At 45.5% G+C, this 7,786-nt stretch overlaps 1 long non-coding RNA gene across 1 annotated transcript in view; it reads left to right on the forward strand.

Moving 5' to 3' along the window:
- The window catches only part of LOC137422652 (uncharacterized), a 1,758,619-nt gene extending 1,751,743 nt beyond the window's left edge, over positions 1-6,876 (forward strand). Inside the window, exon 4 of the long non-coding RNA XR_013622652.1 lies at positions 6,768-6,876. This is a non-coding gene — a long non-coding RNA (uncharacterized LOC137422652). The remainder of the gene's footprint in view (positions 1-6,767) is intronic.
- The last annotated feature ends 910 nt before the right edge of the window (positions 6,877-7,786 follow it).

The raw sequence follows: 7,786 nt of genomic DNA on the forward strand, positions 1-7,786 counted from the left end.
CCCACAATGGACCGCAGTTCTTTTGCGGCCAAGCACCACCCATTGATGGACCTCTGGGTCAACGTGGCACCTATGCCATGCAGGTGAACCACTTTTAGTTGGCCCCCCTGACGGCCACAATTGAGAAATGGACACGGTTGGCGCCTTTCTTTATTTCTAAAGAAGCCAGAAGGCCAAGTGCACTCCATGAAGGCAAGACCAGCGGCAGAACATCGGCCGGCTGCAACACCACCGGTGACCATGGACACTTGATTGTGCATTTTTTATTGAACACTTTATTGGTGCACCGGATGGTGCTGACTGTGCATAATGGGGTGGTGCTTTTGGTGCTTGGGAGGGGTGCTCTGCACATTATTAAAGGCCGTAGGGCTACAGGGCACTCGTGGGTTGGTGTATTGATGCTGGCATGCGTGCTCTCCCTATGCATAACATCTGCATGTGTTCCTCAAAGAACAGGTCCTGGATCGTAGTGTAAATATCAGTGTAGTCTTGTATAAATGATGCTCCCTACCGGCTGTATGTTTAGTTTGAGGATGCTTTCCGCGATTCGGTTATCCTGTGGGTGTGTTTCTGTTAGGAGAAGGGTGCAACGTCGCAGGGGGACATATTTACTCATTTGTGAACATCTGTAAAACTGTTGCACTCAGGGTTGAGTTAATAGTAGAGGGAACTACATCTGAGTGCCACACTAAAGTAGGTAAAAATTTATCGGGTCGGGCCGCCCCGAGGTCGAGAAGGGTGCAGTGTTGCGGATATGGGATTTGCATCCATCCATATCCACTTGTAAATATTCCCCTATTTCCTCAATACTTCCCAACTCTCCCCAATCCCCCATTCCCTAGTCCCATTTTCTGTAAACAACACTCTGTAGACCCGACCTCCCCCTATTTCCCCCATTAAATGTCGCACCCAGGTTCACCGCATCTCATGTAAGACAACTATAGGACAACTTGCTAGTTATTCTTAGTCTATGTCAGTTAAGGATTCGTTTCCATTAATTCTGACCCTTCGTTGCACCAGAATGTGATTGTATGGCACCGTTAGGAAGTTTAGGACCTCCCAATACCTCCCCGCAGCTCTTCCTCACAGTTCAGCAACAACAACAACAACAACGAGCGCAGGGAGTGCGCGTCCTCACTCCGGCTTGGTTGGTAGGGGTGGTGGGAGGGCACCAGGCCTTCCCAACGAGCCGCCATCGGACATGTGCTCGACGGGGTTACCAAACAGGGGCTCCCTGTCGGCTCCTCGTCAAGGGCGGAGCCCGGTAACCCCCGCACCCAATGGAAGCGGCGGACCGGCCCCAGTGGGGCGGAACCAACCAGCCGAGGGTGTGTCACTCCCCGCTGAGCATGCGCAGTGAGAGGGAGGTGACGTCAGATGCGCGCTGAGCTTGGAGCAAGCAAGACCACCTCCGAGCGCTGTGAGACCTCCCTGCATCTTTTGAACCGTGCTTTATCCTGTCCCCGAGCCAAGGTGCACCTTGTGCCATCGACCGACCTGCCCATTCCCGCCATCAATCCCCGTTTGTCCGTGGTCTGTCCGGGATAAGATAAGATTGTATTTAAGTGCCCATCTCTTCTGTGTCTTTACCTCACTCTGCCTTGTAATCTACCCCCTTTTCTCCACCACTGTAATTATACCCTCCTCCGGAGGTCTTGAGAACTGTACCCCTTGCGTCGTTTCATCTATCCCAGTCGTCGTGTCCTTTCCATCATTGATTTAGCATAGCGCGATTTGGCAAACGTCTGGGTGAATCGGGTGGGTGTAAAGGGAAGAAACGGGGAGCAACTGTTCGGCCACGGTGACCTCTGCTCGGTAAATAACATCAAATCCGCGGTCCTTAACAATATATACTAGCTTGGCTCGGCTCGCTGCGCTCGCCTCACCAAGCGTCGTTACAGAGGAACGGGCTTATTTTAGCTGAGACTAATGACTGTACCTGAGTTGCTGTGTTGTCATGATTTACACCAATCATAATACAAACAATTACTTTGCACAAATGTATTTGTTGTGTTTGTGATATTACATTTTTATAGGCAATTTAGGTTGAAGATTCAGGTTGAATGTTTTTTTTTCAAGAAAGAACCCCTCAGCACACAGATAGGGGAGGGTTAGGTGCAGACTGGAAGTTTGGGACAATTACACCTCACCACCACGTAATTCAAAACACCTCACCACCAAGTAATTCAAAACACCTCACCACCAAGTAATTCAAAACACCTCACCACCAAGTAATTCAAAACACCTCACCACCAAGTAATTCAAAACACCTCACCACCAAGTATTTCAAAACACCTCACCACCAAGTAATTCAAAACACCTCACCACCAGGTAATTTAAAACACCTCACAGCCATCAAACACGAAATAAAAACACCTCACCACCACAAAATTAAAAACACCTCACCACCACGAAATTCAAAACACCTCACAGCCATCAAACACATAATAAAAACACCTCACAGCCATAAAACACGTAATAAAAACACCTCACCACCACGAAATTAAAAACACCTCACAGCCATCAAACACGTAATAAAAACACCTCATAGCCATAAAACACGTAATAAAAACACCTCACCACCACGAAATTAAAAACACCTCACAGCCATCAAACACGTAATAAAAACACCTCACAGCCATAAAACACGTAATAAAAACACCTCACAGCCATAAAACACGTAATAAAAACACCTCACAGCCATAAAACACGTAATAAAAACACCTCACAGCCATAAAACACGTAATAAAAACATCTCACAGCCATAAAACACGTAATAAAAACACCTCACCACCACGAAATTAAAAACACCTCACAGCAATAAAACACGTAATAAAAACACCTCACAGCCATAAAACACGAAATAAAAACACCTCACAGCCATAAAATACGTAATAAAAATACCTCACCACTACAAAATTAAAAACACCTCACCACCACGGAATTAAAAACACCTCACAGCCATAAACACGTAATAAAAACACCTCACAGCCATAAAACACGTAATAAAAACACACCACCACAAAATTAAAAACACCTCACAGCCATAAAACATGTAATAAAAACACCTCACAGCCATAAAACACGTAATAAAAACACACCACCACAAAATTAAAAACACCTCACACCCATAAAACACGTAATAAAAACACCTCACAGCCATAAAACACGTAATAAAAACACACCACGACAAAATTAAAAGCACCTCACAGCCATAAAACACGTAATAAAAACACCTCACAGCCATAAAACACGTAATAAAAACACCTCACCACCACGAAATTAAAAACACCTCACAGCAATAAAACACGCAATAAAAACTCCTCACAGCCATAAAACACATAATAAAAACACCTCACAGCCATAAAACACGTAATAAAAACACCTCACCACTACAAAATTAAAAACACCTCACAGCCATAAAACACGCAATAAAAACACCTCACAGCCACAAAACACGTAATAAAAACACCTCACAGCCATAAAACACGAAATTAAAAACACCTCACAGCCATCAAACACGTAATAAAAACACCTCACAGTCATAAAACACGTGATAAAAACACCTCACAGCCACAAAACACGTAATAAAAACACCTCACAGCCATCAAACACGTAATAAAAACACCTCAGCCATAAAACACATAATAAAAACACCTCACACCCATAAAACACGTCGTAAAAACACCTCACCACTACAAAATTAAAAACACCTCACAGCCATAAAAACACGTAATAAAAACACCTCACCACCACGAAATTAAAAACACCTCACACCCATAAAACATGTAATAAAAACACCTCACCACCACGAAATTAAAAACACCTCACAGCCATAAAACACGTAATAAAAACACCTCACAGCCATAAAACACGTAATAAAAACAACTCTCAGCCATAAAACACGTAAAAAAAACACCTCACAGCCACGCCATTTAAAAACACCTCACCACCAAGTAATTCAAAACACCTCACCACCACGTAATTCAAAACACCTCACCACCACGTAATTATAAATACCTCACCACCACGTAAATCAAAACACCTCACCACCATGTGATTTAAAATCACCCACCACTATGTCATTTAAAAACACCTCACCACCACATAATTCAAAATATCTCACCACCACATGATTCAAAACCACCACAACGTTATTAAAAACACTTCACAACCACGGAAACAAAAGTTTGAGGGAGTCGTTAAGTGACAACACCGACACTGCCCAGATGTGTAGATATATAGATAAATGACTGTACCCGAGTTGCCGTTTTGTCGTGGTTTAAACCAATCACATAATTCAAACAATTATTTTGCACAAATGTATTTGTAATATACGTGATATCACATTTTCCTAAACCTAAATACCCATTTTCCATTGGGTATTTTTCCATTGGGAAACAATTTTCCTAAATTTCCATTCCTAAGTCGGTATGTCCTAAACAATTGAAGTTGAAAAAAAAAAAATCCCCAAAAAATTCCCAAAAAAATAAAATAATAATTGGAAAATTTTTCAAAAAAATACCCTTAGGACATACCGACGGGAGAGATATGTGCATACCAGAAGTTTGGTACGATTTCACAATAGTTTGAGAAAGTAGTTCAGTGACAAGACAACACAGGACAGGACAGGACAGACACTGCACAGATATATATATATATATATATATTGTAACGAATGTGGAAACGTTACAATGTGAACGTTACAAAAGTATGGTAACACCCTGTTAATGTAAATAATGGTCGCAGCCGTCCTCCTAGTTAATTCCATGAAACTTACACGCAGGTCACGATATATCTTTTAAATAGTGTATTTCCTTATTCCATGTAGGCTAAATATGTGTTTCCCACTAGATTGACTTTGCATTGTATCAAACAAAATAAGCGTAGGCCCTTCCAATTTCCCCAAACATCTCCGCTCTCCAAAGTTCCTTTCAAAAGGGGAGTTGTTTTCAATCCCGCAGGCCGCCATTGCCCATGTGCTAATCTCGGAGAAGAAAGGCGTGTCTCCACCTCGTCATAAGAGGGGAGGAGTGAGCCAGCCCTAACAGCCAATCAGCACCGCGGTGAGCGACCCGTTAGGCGTGCCCTCCGAGCCGGCGGCTTAATTCCGCCCGAGGTGATAAAAGCGACTGTAAGGGACTGCTTTATGAGATGACTTGGGAGATGACCTGGGAGAGGAGCGAAGAGGCGGCACCAAGAAGAGCGGTGAGATGCGAAACGCTCCAAGCCAAAGAGGAGAGGTACTCGGCAAGGAAACCAGCTTTGGAGAGACGCGCTGAAAGGAGGGAGACGGCTCCACCACAAGAAGAGGAGCAGGTGTGCCGAACCAGCGCGTGACGTCGACCGCAGCGGATACGCGACGGAGGGTTTTCCCCGCCAAAACCGCGAGGAATTGAGAGCTGCTGCCTCCGACTTTGCCTCCCTCTCAAGCAATCCACCTCAAGCCCTACCTGCCTGCAATATCCCCTGTGTAAGTGTGAACGTCCTGTCCTGCTCGTTGTCTTGGGGTTAAGTAAAAATGAATAGTGTAAGTTAACGATTCGCTGTGTTACTGCTTCTTCCATCCATTGCTTGTGTGTGTATAATAAATCTGTTCTTCCTCCGTATTCTTCTTCTTCTTCTTTTTCATTCTCTTTCGGTCGCTTTAGAGGTTTCCCGATTGAATATCTGTGGGGCGATCTGGTCAACGTCGGGTGGATTCGGGTTCTAATTGGGGAGTAACTGTTCGGACGCGGTTAAATACACCACCGCTCGGTCAATATAACATCTAAAGCCGCGTCTGCAACAATATATATATATATATATATATATATATATATATATATATATATATATATATATATATATATATATATATATATATTGTTGCGGAGATGAGGACTGTATTTTTTTGATTGTGTGCTGTATTATTATTATTATTGTTTATTCTGCGCCCCCCTACCTCCGGAGCTGTGTAAAGGTGAAAGGGCATCCCATAATTAGTCCACAAGCATACACATCAGCCAAATAATAGAATACCCCTGTTTGATAGTTATCTCTTATTCTGTGTTTTAGAGTAAGGCTGTGTCTCCCATTAATTGCAGTACTCCATTGCACCAGTGAAAGAGATAGATTCCCTTCATTCCCACTCCCAACACTTCCATTCCCCCCCTTTTCGTCAATTGCAATTCGCATTGCCAACTGCATGTTGGGCGGTTTTCCCTTCATCCGCCATTGACCACGAGGCAGGGTTGGGGAAGAAAGGCGGGTCCCCACCTCGTCAGAGAGGGGAGGAGTGAGCCAGCCCCACTCGACCAACCATGAACAAGGGGTTTGGCTTGAGAGGGCGGGGAGAGAACGTTTGGGGGAGGTTCGCAAAGGTTGAGGGGCGGTGCCTATATAACCCACGGCGGGGTGTTCCCAGAGGAGATGCACTTTGAGTTGAGACAAGGAGGGACGAAAAAGAGCTGGGTCATCAGAGCAAGAGCGCGTAAGGAGGAGAGAACCCGTCACGCCAGACCCCCCCCACCAGCGCATCGGCTCCACCAAGCAGCTCCGACCCGTGATCCCGCGCACACGACAGGCCCGGTGGCATCAGCGGCCGTCGAGGTCCAGCCCGACGTCCCGTGCGGGATCAAGCTCCAGCCAGCTCCGTGCCGGCCCCCCCCCCCCCCCCCCCCCTCCAGCCACACACCTCCTTCCAGCAATCCACTCTGCAATTCCCCGCGTGAGTCAGTGTCTTTGTTTGTTCTGTCCTGGGAATAAGTTAAGTCTGAATAAGCTAGTATTTTCACTGTGTCACCTGTGTCTTATGTGCTTGTAAATAAACGTGACTGCTTTCTTTTTGCTTATGTGTGTAAATAGTCAATAAATTCAGTAGTATTTCCAAACCTTTCTTTGCCTTCGTTTTCCTCTTTGCATTCGTCGTTTTAGTCTTTTCCCTCATTGAGCAGCCGCGGTGCGATCTGGTCAACGTCGGGTGGAATCGGGTTCTAATCGGGGAGTAACTGTTCGGTCGCGGTTGGACCATCCGCTCGGCCCATCATACCATCTAAACCGCGATCAGTAACAATTGGTGTCTGGGAGTGGGATTCGAGGCCCGAACCAAATTTTTAAAACGTGTAGAAAAAAAAATTTGGTCAAAATTACGAGCTGCCGAAATTGTTTTGTTTTATAAAACCCGAATTTTGAGATCGCGCCATGGACAATCAAGGCGATCGGATGTCGGTGGGGGAGATAGACGGGTTAGGGGTAACCCAGGACTTAGGGGAAGAAAGGGAGGAGAGCAATGAGGAGAACATTGGCAATGAGGTTGAGGGGGTATCAGACGCACAAAATGGCGCTCTCGCACACGTGGTTGAGGGGGCCACGGCCGCGGAACCAATGAGCGCGGCCCAAATGCAAGCCTTCATGACCCAATTCATGGTGGAAATGCAGAAAAAAAAACGATAGTGGGAAAATGGAAAGCAGAATGATGGGGGCCATTATGGAGCAAATGAGGGTTGATAGTGAGCGATTGGGTGAGCGATTGGAGGGCCAAATGGAGGTAATGGGGAACCGGATGGATGCTCAGGGTGAGCGATTGGAGGGCCAAATGGGGGTAATGGGGAACCGGATGGATGCTCAGGGTGAGCGATTGGAGGGCCAAATGGGGGTAATGAGGGACGAAGCGAGGAGTACCGGTGAGAAGTTAGACAATAATTTTGAGGGGTTAGACAACGGGATAAAAGAGGTGAAAAATGGGTTAATGGGGTTAGAAAATAGGATGGAGGACAAATTGCGGGAAATAGGGGAACAATCTGCC

The sequence above is a fragment of the Myxine glutinosa genome, chromosome 2, assembly GCF_964187855.1.
Source record: "Myxine glutinosa chromosome 2, kmMyxGlut1.1, whole genome shotgun sequence".
NCBI classification, from domain to species: Eukaryota; Metazoa; Chordata; class Myxini; order Myxiniformes; family Myxinidae; genus Myxine; species Myxine glutinosa.